General features: G+C 42.6%; 1 long non-coding RNA gene across 1 annotated transcript; it reads right to left on the bottom strand.

The window, feature by feature from the left end:
* Positions 1-506: 506 nt before the first annotated feature.
* LOC120234022 lies at positions 507-19,127 on the bottom strand. The gene is made up of 4 exons (XR_005528963.1): positions 18,836-19,127; positions 5,436-5,515; positions 3,286-3,527; positions 507-1,014 (listed from the first exon to the last, which is right to left on the bottom strand). It is a non-coding gene; the product is annotated as an uncharacterized LOC120234022 (long non-coding RNA).
* Positions 19,128-19,548: the final 421 nt, after the last annotated feature.

Genomic DNA, 19,548 nt, shown 5'->3' with positions numbered 1-19,548 from the left:
AGCCACCCAGGAACCCCCATGTTGGGTAGTAGTTTAAAAAAAAATCTTATTTAAACTGTATTTTACTTAGTCTGACTCACCTTCCCCCAATTTCAGTGTTACTTTATCATTATTTTAAATTGATCTTTAATTGATAATTTTTCACATGAAAGTTTCATCTCTTTCTTTCAATATTAAACAAGATAAGATCAGGAAAACTGATAGTTAAAGTTCTCTGAAATAATCATTCCCTAATGTGTCTGTTTATGAGAGTTTCAATTGTCACCAATTTGGTTTACATAAAATGGATTATATTACCATTTGGACTAATGTAACCTGGCTGGGGTCAATGAAAGTAAATGCCATATGTTACATGATCACTTGTGAGTTCCTGAATCTTTCACTGACTTCCTGAATCTTAATTACAACCTTATCTTAATATTGACTAATAATTATTATTAATAATTTATAATAATCCCAAAAATAATAAGCCCTTATAATAACAATTAGTGTATACAAACACAACATTTGCAAAACATTATTTATTTCATGTTCATCATTTCCTGGAGCACATGAAGAGGCCCTTGCAATTATATTCAGTCCACAGAGATGAGAAGGGTTCTGACTTATTTCATTTGGAATAAAGTACAGTGCCAAGAAAGTAAAGCTATTTACCACAGCTGGCCTCAAATGGAAGTTCTCCAAAGACAGGGACTATAGAGAAGCTCACAAGTTACTATAAATCATGTTCAATGCGATGCTGCTAGAATTTGCACTCTTCTTTCATGGCGCCATAGAACCAGAAGCTATTAAGCTCTGAAGGACCTCAGAAATCATTCTAACTAGCACCCTCTTTTTCTCCATATGAGCATCCTGAGTATATTAACCAAGGGTAGGCTAGTTGTTGTAATAGATAAACCTTCACATCCCAAGGGCTTCACGTAATGAAAGTTTCTCTATCACAGTGGTGATTCTGGGACCGAAGCTCCTTCCATCCGTGGCTTCACCATCACCAGCATGTGGCTTCTAGGGTTGCTGTGGGAGAGCAAAAAAGATGGAGGTCATGGGTGAGAAGTTCTTAACGGCCAGGCCTGGCATCAGCACATATCACTACTACTCACATCTCACTGACCAACACTCAGTCATTTGATCACCCTAACTTCAAAGAGGCTAGGAAATTCAGTCTAGCTGTTAACCAAAAAGGAAGGGGGAATGTGACTGGTGAACAGCTGGTGTCAGCCATACCAAGCAGATACTGCAACTTTCCTGAGCTGCATCCACTCAGTTTATAAGTAGTGGCTGAGGCTTTACCCAGCCCTTCTGTTCCTGGATATGAGTGTCTTCCACTTAGCTACCCTTACCCTTCTCTCCTGCTATCCTTTGCATACCAGCCTTTATTATACAAGTTCTTTATTGTTTCTAATCTCGTGTTTTCCTTGACTTTTACTCCTGGGGATAGGAAAAAGAAATGAGAAGAAGGAAACAGTAGCTATTAGTTATCCAGTGAAAGAACACCTGAAAGGAGAGACTGTTAGTGATAGAAAAAAGGAAGTTGTTCTTTTGGAATCATCCAGCATCCTGCTTCCAGCTGTAATCAATTCCCATGTTTCTCCCTATGGCCCAGGTAGTAATATTGGAACTGAAAGGACCTCAGAAACAGCTAACACAAAGGCAAGAAGCTGCCACTGTTATTAATACGTCACGGGACCTGAAGCAACACCCCTGGGACTCTCAGTTAAAAAACTGAGGTAATGCTTCACATTAGGTTGTCATAAAGATTTAAAGTGATAATATTACACAAAATTATTGGGCCCAATGCCTGGAACACAGTAGGTTCTCAATCAGTGTTAGTTGGGTTTGAATCTGAACCAAGTTCAATGTTGTCATGTTACAGAATGTTTTGTGCCACCAACCAGATGAGATTAATTTGGTGCACAGTCTTTTAGGGTTCTCAGGTCCAATTCCAATGGGGAGGGAGGAGGGTCCCCACACATACAACACCCAAGCTTTTTCAGATATCAGTAGAATTCAACTCCATTCTGATACCATCTACAGGGAGATAGCACCAGATTGAACAGGTTAAATGTTGAGTACTGTAAAACCAGCCCTCGCTTCAGCCTCAAGCTGTTACCTGCGTTTCTGACTGGCTACAGTTAAGGCGTTCCAATGATCTCCACTTTAGGTTCAATTAACTTGTTAGAGCAGCTTACAGAACTCAGGGAAACACTTGCTAACCTTTACCATTTTATTAAAGGATATGATAAAAAGGATATGAATCAACATCCAGATGAAGAGATACACAGGGCACAGTTCTGCACAAAGAAACGTCTGTCCTCACGGAGTTTGGGTCCCAGCTCACTGGCATATGACAGCGTTCTGATTCCCTACACATGGACGCTCTCTCTGACAAAGGACCGGAAAGCTGTCCTCTTGGGTTTTTATGGAGACTTCATTATATATTCATGATTGCTTGAGTCACTGTCACTGACAATTGATTGAACCTCCAGCCCCTCTCCCCTCCCAGATATCATGGTATAGGACGGAAAATTCCACCCCTCGGATCACACAGTTGGCTCCATTGGCAACCAGTCTCCTTCCTTAGGACTTTCCAAAAGTTGCCTCATTAACATAACAAAAGACACCTCTGTTACTCTCAACATTCAAGAAATTCCAAGGGCTTTGGGAGCTGTGAGTCAAGAACTGTGAACAGACCAAATATATATGAGAAATATATATATTGATTATCTGAACGATTACATGCATTTTTCTTATAAATCACAAATATCACAATAGGCTAGGTATGATCTGTTAAATGACCCAAGTGCTGTATGTAGGAAGCCTCAGTCACCTGGAGAGATTCAGGAGCCGGCTGCTGGGAATGAGAACAAAGGCTATGCCCAGCAAGCTACTTTCACATACCTGCTTATTATACCAGACCTAGCAGCAATCCTGGGTCTCACCCTGCCCCACTCTTCCTCTCTCTTCCCATCCTTCAATAGACTCAAAGCCTAGGAGGCTCTCTCTAACCAGCACCACAAGTCCATCGTGAAACTCACCCCAGTCACAGATAAATTCTCATTTGCATTTCCATTTCCTTGCTATATGATTTTAGACATTTAATAAATGGTAGCTATTATTTTTATTATTGAGTGAGTTCATTATTGTTTCTAGGGCACACTGATGTTACCACCCTCTGAGGGTCTTCACTGCCTCTGGAAAATGCATTCTGTCCACTACCAAGACATATGAGAAAGGCCAGTCCATTAACACTTGGTGCTGCTGAGCATCAGATCCAGCCAAACTTACCACACATATTCTCAAACAGGTCTCTGAAGCAGGTAAAGGTGACTTGAACAAAGATGAATTATTTCTCTTGACAGAGGTCTCCAGTGTCTTGATGATGTGTGCAGTGAGGTCACGGACCAGGAGAAAGGGACTGGAAAGATGATGCTAAGATTATTGACTCTTGCACTGGGACTTATGAAGTTCTAAGAGATGAGGAGGAAGAGAAGACATCATGGAACTGAAGCCCATGAGCTCAGTGTTACCTGCAATGACAGTTCCAAAACATGAGGAAACATTTCTGCACAGCTCCTGCACCAGTGGGCTCCAGGAGGCCATAGCTATGGCAGCACACTGAAAGGCTTCATGCTCTTTATGCTTCATCCTTGACCAAGTCAATGGCATGAGCTCTGTTATGTGTGCCCAAGATCCTTACAACTCATTCCCACCATCCCAAAGAAGATGCAACTGATTTTTCTTTCAGGTTGCCATAGGATTTTTACACACCCATCTTACTATACATTAAAATGTAACTGTTGATTTTCTTGCCTTTCTCCCCATCTGTCTTACTCCTTATCTGGGATAAGCAGGTGTTCAATAATTGTTTTTAGACTAACAACTGGTCTCTTTTGCCAGATACCTATGTCCTCCTGACCCTCGCCTCTCACTTGACATTGGACCCCATCACCCTGTTGACATGACTCCCAGGCATGCCCATGGCCAGTCTTCTCCTGAGCCCAGCCTTGGTATTGAGGAAGCATGGAACTCAATCTAACAACAGAATTTTACTGTCCTCCTGAACTCTGGGAGTGCCCTCCCTCATCCCAATAGGCCTTACCACCTCCATATTTGAGACTTCTCTGGCAGGCTCAGACTTTCCCTGCATCCCTTGCCCTCATAACCTGGACCCAGTCAGCAAGTCTCATGGGACAGGCACAGCATTTAACAATGAGAGCAGGGGTCCATCCCCACATTCCCCAGCTTAGGAGTGATGCTATCTGTTATAAACCTACCATCGCCAGTCCTCAGTGTCTTTCACAAACGGATGAAATGATACCAATCTCAGAGGAAAAATGAGAATGAAGGTAGAGGTGAGGGGACGTTGAAACAGAGTTCAGCCAGCTCTGCCTTTGCCTACAGCAGAGAGCCGAAAGCATTTAGACATTTCACCTTCACCAATGTTTACATAAGGCTGCCTCCATGGGTTCCTCCATCCCTGGCCCACACTTCAGTCCAGGTGAGGGGGCTGCTAGCAGTGTGCCTCTGTCATCGACGTTCCTTAGACTGCAGAAATCCCCACAAGTGGGCAATCCAGGCAGGAAAGGTAGGTGTAGATGCTTCTTAGGCACTGTCAAATCAGTGGATCAACAAAATAGAAAGTGGCAGAGAGCAGAGCCTGTCTGTGTTATTTCAAGCTTGTGATCACATCTCACATGCTCTGCTGAGCCAGTGAACAAAGCAACCCTCGAAAGCTGGTGGTTGGCATGAGAGGCGCTCAGCCAAACTGCCGGCAGCCCTAGCTCTGCCCCACACACTCATCAGTGAACCTGACCTCCCCTGAGGGAGTCCTTCACTAGCCTCAGTGTCCTTGGGGCTCCTCCGGCACGTCTGTTCAATTCAACATATATCGAACACTTGCCAAGGCCAAGCCTTACACTGACCCTTTGAGAACTACAGAAAACAAAGACCCACCATCCCTACACTCAGTGACCTCCCAGCCATGAGCCATAGTCGAGAGTTTTCTCAACCAACACTTCTACCGGGTCATTCTCCTCCTCAAGAATTTGCAATAGCTTCCTATTGCTTTAGATGAAGTACAAACAGTTTGCCTGACTTTTAAGTACCCACCTCCAACCTAACTCTACTTCATCTTGCTAACTATAGCATAAACCCTCCATTCCTGCAAGTAAAATGTTCTAATTGTGCCAGGCTCTTTCTGTCCTCTCCAGTCATGCTGTAACTGTTTCTTATCTAAACTTTCAAGACCAAGCTCAAATTCCACCAGCCTCTACATGATCTCTGATTTTCTAACCTCCAGTTCACTGATAGCAAGCCACTAAATTATTCTTTAATTGCTTCACACAGCAAACGCCCTCCCCCACTAGATTATAAAGTCCTGGAGGGCAGAGACTCTTCAATTAAGCTCAGTTCAATAAATATTTTTGAACACCTACCATTATCCACTGCTTGTATCCATTGATGTGTTGACTGACAGGCGGGTCCATGCTCTAGGCTTCTCCAGGCACATGAACAACTTTCATGAAAGAGAGTGTAAGTTAAAACTTTATGCAAATCTTGGCACTGTGCCCTTCCCTTAATGATCTCAGAGCATTCTGAAATAAGACAAAACTTCAACCCATCTTCAGAGCCACCTTGAGAAATTAGGAAATCATTTGTTCTTCCCTTGTAAGGCCAAGCATCTTGAGAGTCACACCTGAACACAGAAGTAAGTACATGTGGGAATGCCCACCTCACCCAGCCAGGAGAAATTGGAGCCCCAGGGGCTGGGTCTCATGCTGGGCAGGAGGATGAGAAGTGGGTTGGGGGTGGCAGCCTTCTAGAGGCAGACTATCCTTGATCTCTCACAGTGCCTTGAAGTTGCTACAGACCCACCCTATTTTCCAACACAAATTCTTGCCATAGGTCCTACCTATGTGCTGGTGCCTTGCTTCTGTTCTCAATACCCTACCCCCAATCCTTCCTACTGCAGGGAGAAATGCTAAGAGAAAGGGAGACCTGACAGAATCCTGAGCTGCTTACTTTTTTGCATGTTTAACTATTGCCATCTAGTGGCCATGTGGCATAAACTAAACTTGCATCCCATCCCCCAAAACCATCCTTTTCCCCCTTTTTTCAGAGGCAAGAAAAGAGCTCTCCTTTTCAACCTCAAAAGGTCCTAAAAACTGTGGGCAAAGACTTCCAGGAGTTTCAGTTTTCTCAGGAAATCATTTGAATACGTGCCAACCTGTAGACGTTAGGATCAAGGCCCTCCCTGTGGATAACAGCCTAGGCATGAAGCCTTTAAGAAGACTAAGGAGTTGCAAGAAAAGAGAGGGTAGCAGAGAGAGAAGACGGAGAAAGTGAGCAGATGGGGAAGAAGAGAGGGGGCAAGGGCAGGGAATAACTGCAAGCTCTGGACCTGTGGCCACAGTACAAGATGAGATGCACCAGCTCTAAGCTAATGAGGGGAGTGTGCCAGAGACAGCAGAGGAGCTCTAATCTGGAAGACAATGCAGATGCCAGGAGGGTTGCTCTTTCACCTTCACTTTCACAAACTACACCTCCCTGTCTTCACAGAGATGTTGGTCACTCTGCCCCTGAGATAGCACACCTTCTTTGTTAGTGATATCTGAGCATCCCTGCCTCCACCCTCCATCTTTCCGTCACCCTCTTTCTTTCTGCAGCTCTCAGGGAACAAAACATCCACCTAGGTCCAGAGCATGGCAGATAGAACCCCTGGGCAATGGTGGACTTTAAGGCTCGGCCAGCCCATCCGTCCCTCTCATGCCTGCATGCAAACCTCTCCTCTCTCCAACCCTGCCTTCAAGCTCTCTAGCTCTACTTGGAAGAAATATCTTCCTCATGGAAGAAATGAAAATAAAAATACAGCCAGTCAGGGTGGTACCCTTTGCCTCATCCCCAAGAAAGTCTGCCAGTCTCCACACCCTACCTGGGAGACCACTACCTTCAGTGAGACCCATTGAGGTGATGAGGAGGGCTATTAAGCAAATTCATTATTGACTACTTCACGTTAGATTCCATTTTTTCCCTTTGATGTCGACACAACTAATAAAAATGCACTTTATCTTCTTGGATTTATGGGCTCGTAAAGCTGCTTTCATGTACCTCAGGGAATTGGGATTAAAGGAGAATTAAATGTCTCCAGTGCAAAGCCTGCTCAGGTGAGAGAGTGGGGGAGAGAGCTGAGGGGCTGGGGGAGAAGGGAAAGAGTGATTCAAGGACAAGAAATAAACTGAAATAAAAACCTGGCAAAAATATGGCTTTAATATATTGTAAAAGAATAAAAACCTCATAAAAAGTTATCACCAGACATGAGGAGTTCGTAATGTCGCCCATTGTGGATTCTGGGAGGAACTTTCTGGGAGATGAGAGTCATTAAGTAAGAGTGAGCCAGGAGCCAGTGGGCAGGGAAAGGCAGGATGGAGACTTGATGGAGTTGTACCCAGAGGCAGCCAGGGAGGCTGCCAGCCCCAAAGCAAATATGTGGGTCCTGTGACAGGACTCAGGCACCTCCCATGGGGGCTCAACAGAGATGGCTATACCCAGGATGGATAGACCTCCTCTAGAAAGGAGGGAGCTAGTCCTGGCTTTCACTAACCTAATCTCTCAGCTTCTTATTTTCTTCCATTAACCAGGGACAAAAATCCCTGGCCACCTTCTTCCCAAAGTTATGCCAAGAGCCAAATAGAACAGGGTGGTCATGTGAAAGAGATTTCATTGATTCAAACCAGAAATCTGGAAGCCATTCTTGCCCTTTCTTTTCCTTCATCCCCAAATCCAGGTCATCACCAGTCTTGTCATTTCTACATTAAAAGAAAACATCTCTTCCCTTCTTTTCTCCATCTCCAGCCCAGGTGCAAACGACTCTTATTTCTCACCCAGACTACTGCAATATCTTCCTTGTAAGCATCTTCTGAGTTCATTCTCCACACAGCAGCTGGAATGATCTTGTAAAAATGTAAATCAGATTATGTCATTCCCTGCTTAAAACTCTTCAGGGGCTTCCCATTGAATTAAGGATAGAATTCAGAATCCAACCTGGTCTGAAAGGCATAATCTAGCCAGGCCTATGTTTTCAAACTCTTAGTGTACCTGGGCCTTCTTTCTGTTCCTCTGCTGCACTGAGCTTTGTCCTGCCTCTGGGCCTTTTACACTCACACTCATCTTTTAGAGAGCTCCCCACCCATCCCCCACCCCTGGCTCTCTGCATGGTTACCTGCCTCTGTGCATTAATCTCAATTCAAGTGTCACTTCGACTTCCACAAAATGTAAGCCATGTGTGTTCTGCATCTATGATTTCCTACATCACAACAGATATGCCACCTACATCACAATTTGAGTTATATATTTACTTGTGTATTTCAATTTGAGATCTGATTCTTCCACAAAATTGTAACTCTTTGAGGGCAAAGATTATGTCTATCTGTTATTCATTACATCCCTAGGACTTAGCACACAGGCCAACTCATGATCAGCACTCAATCAATATTCACTGAACAAAAGAAAAAGAACCTTAGATTACTGCTAAATAGAGGTTCAGAGTTTCCCATGGTTGGATAGAAGGAAAAAGAATCTGAGTGGAGGCCTGGAAAAGCCTTCTGGGTAAGAGCCTGACAGGAGTTAGGGGAGAGGAGGTTAGGAACAAAAGACAGGTGGTTAAGGCACAAGCATCTTGTCCTCAGGCCTTTCTCACCTCTGCATTGCTAACTTGTCACCGAGTGTCAAATGTCTATGACATGCAATACTTTGTATTCAATGAGGCTGGGAAATCTCAGAATTTGACACTGCCCCTGCCTTCCAAGAGCAAGAGTATTCATAGAAAAGGAGCCAGGAGCCCAGAGATGACACACTGGACATCCTAAACATAGGACACAGGCCTCTTGAATCCTAGAGCTTTGTCCCAACTGCAAGGAAAGGCAGGCAGACCATTACTCAGGGCCTCACAGGTGGCCATTCTTGGCGAGGTCCTGATGCTCTGGATCTAGTCCTCTGCTTTTTGGAAAAAATTTATTTACTACCAGTGAACAGCGCTAACTTATCCTAACCAAACTTCCTGAAGACTAATTAAAGAAGCAGAATGCAGGTTTATTGACACTGGGAAACACAGTTTCCACCCAGAGGACTCGTTCCCTGGGACCAGGGCTTGCATGAGCGTTCCTTCATATCTACAATGTCACTCTGTCAGCCGTACTGCACACCCAATCATTTTAAGAAACTCTAGCACTTCAAGCTCACATTTGCCTCTTATCTTGGGCCTTTACTTAGGTTGTTTACAATGTGCAAACTACTCAGTCCTATCCCTCACCCTTCCCCCCTTGGGTAGATAATGCCAGGACTCAGTTTCAGTGCCTCTTGCTCTCAAATCCTTTTGCTGATTTACAGACTAGATTAGGTCTCCCTGCTAAATATTATTGTATAGTTCCTTATGTTTCTGCTCATTACTCATCCAACAAATATTTATTTACATTTATTTGAACAACTATGTGCCAAGCACTGTTCTGGATACTGGGGAAATGTCAGTGAACAACAACAACAAAAAAAAACAGACAAAAATCTCTGAGATTTTGAAGCATAAATGTTACATGCATACATAGACAAAAAAATGGATTGGGAACATTAAATGCACCTTATTTTTCTTGGTATTCATTAGTGTATTTCTTCCTCCATTCCTAAAATATTTCTTGTAGGCCTGTTCTGAGGTCAGGCACTATGTAAGCTCTAAGGTTCTAGAGGCATAACCGATACACGTGGTCCCTGTCCTTAGGTATATACAAGGTAAGGAGAGCAATAAACACTACAATTTAAAAAAATGAATAAACAGCAGGGGCTATGAAGAGAATGAAGGAATGTGTAAGAGAGAATAACAAGGGAAAGGTATGGCTGGGATTGTGTGGTAAGGGAAGACTTCTCAGATGAGATTACATTTAGGATGAGATTAGAAGGATGATTAGAAGATTGGGGGAATGAGGAGGAGCCAGCTATGGGAAAAGTGAAAGGAAGTACATTGTGGGCAGAGGGAACAGCATCTCTGCAAATGTCCTTAGGCAGGAAAACAGTTGGCACATCTGTGAGCCTGGAAGGCCAGTCTGGTGAAAGTGGTGAGTGAGGTATAGGGTAAGAAATGAGGTGGGAAAGGTAGCCAGAGGCCAGCTCCTACAGAGCCTCATGTGTCATGATAAAGATTTTTGTTTTTATCCTAAATGCAATAGGAAGCCATTGAGATATTTTAGGCAGTGGGGAGGTGGTATTTCAAGGCAAATGTAGGAATGAGGAATCCAGTTAAAAGGCTTTGCAGCAGGTAAAAAGTGACAATGCATTGGACTGGAATAATGATGTTGGAGATGGGATATTTCTTAGTGAGTGAACCCACATGTTTTGGGACTACCTAAGATGTGGAGATTTACTGTCTTACACAATGAATATAATACGGAAGATAACAAACTTTATTTCTCTGGTGCACATCAATGTTTGTAGACGTGCATGACAGTTCTTCCTAATGTCCACCTTAATTCAGCTTGTAGCATTTTATATTCCTTTTCTTGTGCCAAAGAACTATCAGTGATCCAGAGTGCTTTCAAAACTATTAGGTACATTTCCCTTTTGTGTTGACGCCAGCTTTGTTCTAAGTAATTTTAGAATCCTTCAACAAACTACTTTGCATTTGAAGTCTTACTGTTTTTATCATAATCCCTAAAGGTGTTATATTCCATCCTAAAAGTAGATGGAAGCAGTGCTGCTCTGGGAGACCTTGGGAGCCAGAGGCCTGGGACAATGTTGTTCTGAAGTAGTGTTCAAAAGGAAGGAGAATAGCTTGGATTCAGAAAAGAGACTGGGCTCCATCTCTGAGAGCCTTTGTGATCTGGGACAAGCAGCACACCCACCTCTTAGAAGCGGATAGATCCCTGTCCTTCCTGGGGCTTTCATTCATCCAGCACTATTCCTGAGCAACTACTATGTGCCAGATGCATTCCAGGTGCTAGCAATGCAATCACAGATGACAAAGAAATCAGCTTAGTGGGTGGAATGCTTTGAAAAACTAAAAAAACTATGTATAAATATGAAGTGTCATTGTAGCAACCTCAAGCATGAGGGAAGTAGAGATAGTCTAAGTACTTTAGACTAAGAACCCAGGTCTCCAGGGAATGCTCATCTGTGAGCATCTGACTGTTCACTTAACTTGTCCTTGTCCCCTTCACAGAGAGATCATGGCTTTGAGGAAAATTTCTTGGCAATCAGCTCATGTGTGATTTAGAAGTTTATGGTTCTGGGAGGCATCTGAACATTGGGGTATAGATCTCAGTAATTAATCCTGGGAGGTCCCTAATGACAGAAGAGACTGTGCTGTGTAAAAGTTGCTTTAATACTAAACAGCTTGTGTTATCTAACAAATGAGAACACTTCACACCCAATAAATGTCACTTTTGATAAGTGCTATTAGCCGTCATAAATCTGACAAGTAACACGTGCAAGATCTCACCCACACTTGCCCTTCCCCTTCCCATCTTCTAAAGGGCGCTCTCACTCTGGGTCCTTGGGAGAAGGGCAAGGCCAGAGCCCTCCTCTGTTCCCATGGTAATTCCTGGGGGCCAGGGATGCACAGCCCGCCACTCCATAATGCCACAGCACAGCAACTGCATCCAGTAGAAGCTTTGCAGTTGCCTGGAAAATTTGGGTCACTTTAAGTGCAAAAGTGGATAATCCATACAGATTAATAAAGCAAAACAAACCAAAGAGAAAACTCCTGCCCCTGCTTTCTTCTCAGTTCTCTCATTCAGGACACAGCAGAGACCTTTGGGAGTTGGCTAAACTGATAAAAATCACTCCCAGCTCATCATCAAAAGGCATTTACGTGATGAAATGTGTTTTACTGAATCAAGGAAACTGTAAAGATCCAATCTTTCCCTCTGTTAGCCCAGAGGGAAGGAGAGAGGGGTCTGGATTCCATCATTCTGGGATGAAGGTAGAAACCAAACTAAACTGAAAGAGAACATAATTGTTAAAAGAGAAAGGTTCTGTATGGCTTCAACTATACGACAATCTAAGAAAGACCCCAAACCATGGAGACATTCAAGAATCAGTGTTTGCCAGGGACTAGGAGGAGGGAAGGATGAATAGGTGGGGAGCAGGGGTTTTAGGGCAGTGACACTGCTCAGTATGATACTGTAATGGTGGATGCATGTCATTACACATTTGTCAAAATGTATAGAATGCACAACTCCAAGAGTGAACCCTAGTGTAAACTATGGACTTTAGTTATTAATACTGTGTCAATATTGGCTCAATTGTAGCAAATGCACTCCGCCTATGCAAGAGGTTAATAATAAGGTAAATTTGGGGTTGGGGGCAAAGGGATATATGGAAACTGTACTTTCTGCTCAATTTTTCTGCAAACCTAAAACTATTCTAGAAATTAAATTGTATTAATTTAAAGGAGAGAGAAAGAGAAGTTGTACTATTCCTGGCCTCAGGACCAGAAGATTCCTTGAACATACTTATGACATGCATTTTTAGGGATCATGGCTCTCAGTGAGTACAAAACATCATAATCGTACCAAGTCGTGTCAACATGATGGGGGAGGATCCAGATGACTCACAGGTGGCTTTTGGCAGGTGATCTCCCAACCCACTGACCACTTGCTTCATTTTCTCTTTCCACTTGTGCCTCTTCACACCTTACATGTTGCATTACCCTGCTAGAGTGTGAGCTCTAGGAAAGCAAAGTAGACTTGGTCCCTTTTGTTAATTGCTGTATCATTACCATACCAGTGTCTGGTAATGTGTGTGGAACATAGTAGATACTCAGTAAATAATTTCAGAGTTAACAAATAAGTTAATATAATCACATATCACCTATTCACCAAATATCTCTCAAGTTGCTCTGATACACTATCCCAGGAGCTGTGGAGAAACTGCATATTTATGAAATACAGTCTCTTTATTTAAGGGGCTTAGAAACTATTGGAAAGAGATCATTTGATTCTAAATTACAGTTCTAGGAAATATATGATAGTCATTCTAGGAGTCACAGCTTAGTACTCTCTGCCCAATATCATGATATATCTCTGATTCCATAAAGTATTTGATGCAGTGCCTGGCAAATGGAGGTCCCCACAAATATTTGGCAACTCCCCTTTCTAAAAATTACCTACCAACAAAGTGATTATCGAATCCTCTTTTCATGGCAGAATCCTACCATGTTAGCTCCACCCTATAAATATTATTTACCATTATAAATAATAATGGTAACATTTTTTAATTGCACAGAATCTTACATTTACAAGTATAAGGTTTTTCATATATAATGTATAATATAATAAATTATATATTTACTATATTTCTGTCTATATATATTACATACTATGTATATGTACATATATACATATACACATATATATATATAACATACATATACATATGCTACATGAATTCCTGGCCCTGGATTTTTTTTTTAATACTAATTTTCTTTTTTTCTTTCTCTCTTTCTTTCTCTCTCTCTTTCTTTCTTTCATTCTTCTTCTGATGGAGAGTATGAGAGAGTAAGGGGCAGAGAAAGAGGGAGAGAGAGATAGAGTCCCACTCAGGCTCCACACTGTCAGCTTGGAGCCCAAAGAAAGGCTCGAACCCATTGATGTGGGGCTCGAACTCACGAACCGTGAGATCATGACCTGAGCCAAAGTCAGATGTTTAAATGACTGAGCCACCCAGGTGACTCTTGACCCTGGATATTAAGGCTGATAGAGGATTACCTATTTGGCATTTAGAGCTATTTCAAGAAGGGAAGTAGCACTAAGACTTGTAGGGTGACTAGGAGTGTCAGGCCCTGTACGAAGTGCTTCATGCAGCTGTCTCATGTGTTCCTCACAATGGGGCACTAGGAGGCAGGTGTTATATCCAAGCTGGTAAGAGGGAACCAAAGTTTTGAGGAGTTATGACACTTTGACCTAATAAGCAGCAAAGCTGGGATTAAAATTCAGATCACTCTGATTCCAAGGATCAGATTCTTTACAGAGAGTGATTTATTTTTCCAGAGACTGATTTATTAGGAGACTCTAATGACTCTAAAATCTAGAGGTTCCAGGACTTCTTCTAAAGAAGGAGGATTTGAATTTGAATTGTACATCAAAGTCCAATTCAATAGAATGGTCATGCTTCTACTTCCTTTCTAAGTGATAAAATGTTGCCGATATCCTCTAAGAATTCCTCTAAGTGCTTACTGTGAACTAGGCACATTAAATGTACTTTATTGTTGGGGTACCTGGTGGCTCAGTGAGTTGAATGACTCTTGGTTTTGGCTCAGGTCATGATCTCATGGTTGTAAGACTGAGCCCCCCATCAGGCTCTGTGCTAGCTGTGCGGAGCCTGCTTGGAATTCTCTCTCACCCTCTCTCTCTGCCCCTCCTCCACGCATTCTCTCTCTCTCTCTCTCTCTGTCTCAAAACAAACAAATAAACAAACATAAAAAAAGAAAATACCTTGAGGGCTTGGGTGACTCAGTCAATTAAGCTTCGGACTCTTGAGTTTGGCTTAGTAATGATCTCATGGTTCATGGGCTCGAGCCCCACATCAGGCTCTACATTGGTAGTCCAGAGTCCTCCTTGGGATTATCTCTCTCTCTCTCTCAGTCTCTACCCCTCCCCAACTCATGCACGCTGTCTGTCTCTCTTTCAAAATAAATAACCTTTAAAATTTTTCAAAAATAAAAGTGAATATTATCTCTAAAAAATAAATGTATTTAGTTTCATAAGAATTATATGACCTTGATAGTATTAGTATCTCTATTTTAGAGTTGAATTAATTGGGACTTAGAAAAGCTAAGTAACTTGCCTGATTTCAAACAGTTGAGGAGAGGCTGAGCTGACATTGAACCCAGATTCTTTGACTTCATCACCTAAATGCTAGAGCCTCTACAGGGAATGGGTTTTTTTTTGTTTGTTTGTTTGTTTGTTTATCAAGATTTCAGTTCATACTAGTCAGTATTAGAATTAGTTTTGGTCTGTATAAGTCAGCTTAGACTGCCATAACAAGACACTTGAACAAAATATTTTCTCACAGTTCTGGAGCTGGAGGTCTATGATCAGTGTTCCAGTATGGTTGAGTTCTATCTACACTACAGACTGAATGTTTGCCTTCCTCCAAAATTCACCTGTTAAACCCTTAATCCCTAATGTGATATGTGGAGATGAGGCCTACTTACCTTCGTAACTAGGTCATGGTAGTGGAGCCCTCATCATGGGATTCATGTATGCCTTTTATAAGAAAAGACCAGGGGTGCCTGAGTGGCTCAGTCGGTCAAGTGTCTGACTTTGGCTTGGGTCAAGATCTCACTGTTCATGGCTTTGAACCTCGCATCAGCCTCTGTGCTGACAGCTCAGAGCTTGGAGCCTCCTTCAGATTCTGTGTCTCCCTCTGTCTCTGCCCCCCCTGCTTGCTCTCTCTCTCTCTCTCTCTCTCTCTCGCTCTCTCTCAAAAATAAGTAAACAATTAAAAAAAGAAAAGACCACAAGAGAATTTGCTTCCTTTTTCTCTGCCGTATAAAGATTCAAGGGGATGGTGGTCAATGAATCAAGAACCAAGTCCTCACCAGACACCAAGTCTGTCAGCACCCTGATCTCAGACTTTCAGCATTCAAACTGTGATAACTAAATTTCCATTGTTTAAACCACTGGGTGTATATAATTTTTGTTATAGTTGCCCAAAGGAACCTTGCCGTCATGACCTCAATGAAACTTAATCACCTCCCAAAGACCCCACCTCCAAATACCATCACATTGAAAGTTAGGGCTTCAACATGTGAATTTTGAGGGGACACAGTCAGTCCATAGCACCTACCCTTGGCTTAGTCTCAGTATCCCTTGCTGCAAAACCAGGTCATTCTCTTTCCAGCCTGTTTTTTGTGTAGCCAAGAATAGCCACTTAAGGCAGGCTCTCAATGTTGCACTGAGCCAAGCCTGGAGCCTGACTCATTAGGCATTTGCAGTCTTAGAAGAGTCAACTCAGATTATTAACAGGAGGAGACTATTGTCTTTTCTTTCCTTCTTTCTTTATTCTAAAAGGAAAGAGTAACAAGTTAGCTTCTGTTGTCAGAATAACAACAAGGGCATTTTCTGGCATTCAGTTCATAAGGAAATTTGTCTTGTAATTGAAGCTTCAGAGGCTCACTGGGCAATGATGGCATCCATGGTATAAATTAGTCTTCTCTCTACATTTACAAATGTTATCTTAATTATTGCAGCTAATTTGAATATAGCCTGGCTAAATTCTTCATTTAAAATTTAGCTATACTGAGGCACTTGGGTGGCTCAGTCAGTTAAGTGACCGGCTTCGGCTCAGGTCATGATCTCATGGTTTGTGGGTTTGAGTCCCACATTTGGCTCTGTGCTGAGAGCTCAGAGCCTGGAGCCTGCTTCTGATTCTATGTCTCCCTCTATCTCTCTCTCTGCCCCTCCACTGATTGTGCTTGCTCTCTCTCTTTCTCTCTCTGTCTTTCAAAAATAAATCAACATTAAAATTTAGCTATAACAGGGTATCCCTAAGGCCAGGGACAAAGTAGGTCCCAGTGCTCTGTAGCCTCACAATGAAACAGTGCTGTGGGAGAGCTAGCCATCCAGCACAGTGTCAATAAAAGCTAAGTGACAGGCTTCTTTATGAACCTGCAAAAGTCTTTTTCTCTATCTCTCCAACCAGTGACTCCTGGACCAACTTCTAGCTCTTACAGAGTACCCTCAGTGCAGAAAATGACCCCATCCAACCTCTGCCTTCCCTCCACAAAGGACCACAAAAGACCTGCAATGCAGCAACTTGCTATCTCTCCAGTCCCAGACCTTTGGCTACCTCAAACACCCCCAGAGCTGCCAGCTCCTTCCTTTCTTCCCAGTGTCAGTGATCCTTAGGGGAGCCAAGGTCCTGAAGCACCAGGAGCAGCTTGTCCTGCCAACAGAGGACTGGCTCAGATACTCCTGGGCCTCAGCAATAGTCTGGCAAAGAATCCAATGCTGGCAATGTTCAAGAAATTCTCTTGAAGGAAAAACATGTGACCAAGAAATCCTTTTTTTGCAATCCCAGAAGCAAAGACCACTGGCCTTCAGGCATGCAGGGAATTTTTATCTTAGAATGGTAGTACTAGAAAGTAACTGAAAAATTATCTTGTCTAATTTTTGCCTTACACAGAGAAGAAATTTCAGGAAAGAACAGGTCAGAAAGTAACAGGTTGTGCAGTTAAACAGAACAGTACCCAGCTGTCCTAAGCCCACAGCCAGTGTACTTCCCTACAGTTTACAAAGCCACAGAGAACAGGCCAGCAGGGAGAAGCCATACCTGCACACACACAAACATGGGGCATCCTTAGCTATGTGGGAACTCAAGTTCCCCACCTCCAGCTCCATATGCTTTCCTAACCTCTCTCTCCAGAGTTTTTTCTTCCTTCCTGGCCCCTGCTTTAAAAAAAGGAGCTGAAATCTGGGTTGGGGAATTGGTTTCCCTGGACTTTCCACAGGAGATGAAATTGCTTTCAGACTTGGTTTTCTTTAGTAGAACTGACCCTTTCACTAACTTGCTTTTAGCATAAGGCTTAGAAGGGATGAGAAATAAAGTAAGAAGGCAGGTCTTTCCAGAGCCCATTACCCCACCCCCTCTTTCCAAATGGGCCTGATTTGGGCTCCATATCACCCTCTAATCCATTTCAAACAGCTTAAAACCCACACTAGCAGCAATGAAGTTCTTACTAACAAATGTAACTCTGGCTCCATTGCTCACTTTTGAAGGGAAGGAGGCCCTTCCTGTTCTATCTTCCAGCCTATTGTGTTGTCTGTGTCTTGTTATGTAAAGTCCTGGATTTGTTAACAGTTTTAGTATCCTATGCAGTTAAAGCCTGGACGATGGAATAAAGATGGGCAAGGATAGTCTCTGGGCTGATGCAGATTGAAACTGAAAAGATATTAGATTGATAGAGTCAGGAAGAATATAAGAAAAAAAATCTTCATAAATTGGTTCAGTGCTGTTCTGCCAAGAATGCTACTATTTACCAAAATGAAATCACATATGTGAATTTTACTGCTGGCTAATGCTATCACCCTACAGCCTTTTTCCTCAGAAGGGACACAGAGTAATCATAGCTAACATTACTGAGCACTTACTGTGTGGCAAGATCTGCTGAGTGCTTTATGTGCAATAGTTCCTTCAGATCTCATAGCAACCCTATCCTGGAGGGGTTGTTATAATGTCCATTTCACAGATGAGTTAACTGAGGCTTTGGGATTTTAAGAAACTAGATTTGGCTCACAGAGCTAACAAGTGGTAGGTCTCGGTTTTGAGAACCCAGTTATCCTGACAAAATGGGCTAAACCTTCACTCTTCATTTGTTTGCTTTCTCTATATAAGTCTTCAGCTCTAGTGTCTGGAGAATAGACTGAGGAAGATGCTCTGGACTTAGGACGGGTAGCACAAGCTAACATGAAGAAGCAAATCAAAAGGGATGCACTATTTTGTCATTCCATTTCAAGCTTTGGGCTCTAGTGCTATCTCTGTCCTCTCTGCAAAATAATTTCCATATATGTAAATAAAAGGGACTAGTTAGAGGGTCTCTCTTCCATTCCCACTAGTTCCATTTCTGGTCAATCAGGAAGTAATGTAAAAATGGTATTCAGGCAAGAGCGTGGGTCTGGCCATATCTTCACTACTGCCCCAGACCACTTTATTCAAGCTACATAGAGTGAATAAGAACTCCACACCAAAATGAGCAAAGCAGAACATAAAGCATTTTTCCTACTTCACATATTTAAATATATTGAAGTGTAGAAAGCTTTCAGTAACAAGGATTCTTTTCTTTCATACTCACTGTTGATTAATTCCATATTTTCCCAGCAGTGGTGGTACAATATCACTCAAAATGCAGATGGGAGGACACAGCAGGGAAAGGATGAATGAGGCGCTCATGTCTCAGGGTCCTGATGACTCAAGCTTTGTTCTCATGGTTACTCTGATGTCAGAGAAGCCCTGGTGGGTGTGAATAGCTTGGTAAAAAACAAAATTACCTGCCCAGGACCTCTTAACCATCTGGATACATATTTTTACTAATCTCACAGGATCAACACCTAGCTGACTTACACAGAATAGGGACAGTTAGACAAAATAGCTATCATATTGGCAACAATATGCAGACTTCATAATAATATCATGAACTTTATGATAGAGCATCCCAGTAGACAGGTCACAAAGGACCTCTATTGCTCAGTGTGTCCAAGGAGCCCTCAGAAGATGGAAAGTTTGATTACCTGATTTCCCAACCCACCAGCTGAATGTTTGAAATTGGGTTTAGGGAGATAAATAGAGATCTGTGGTCTCTGAATGGAAGGTCTGAATTTTAGGTCAATATTTCCCACCTGAGATGATTTCAGTTATGAGCATTTGTCTAGATTCTCATGGAATCACTGGTCTATTGGTTTTGCCAACAGAGTAGATAAGCCTCTTTTGTCATGTATAATGAAAGTACCATAATCTCCCACCCTTGGAGGTAGAGGGTCTCATCAAGTGGCAAGGCATGGATACAAT

Source organism: Hyaena hyaena, unplaced genomic scaffold, assembly GCF_003009895.1.
Source record: "Hyaena hyaena isolate Hyena2069 unplaced genomic scaffold, ASM300989v1 scaffold_100, whole genome shotgun sequence".
Classification (NCBI taxonomy): Eukaryota; Metazoa; Chordata; class Mammalia; order Carnivora; family Hyaenidae; genus Hyaena; species Hyaena hyaena.
Note: the sequence above shows the minus strand (reverse complement) of the source record. Positions and strands in the feature narration are given on the sequence as shown.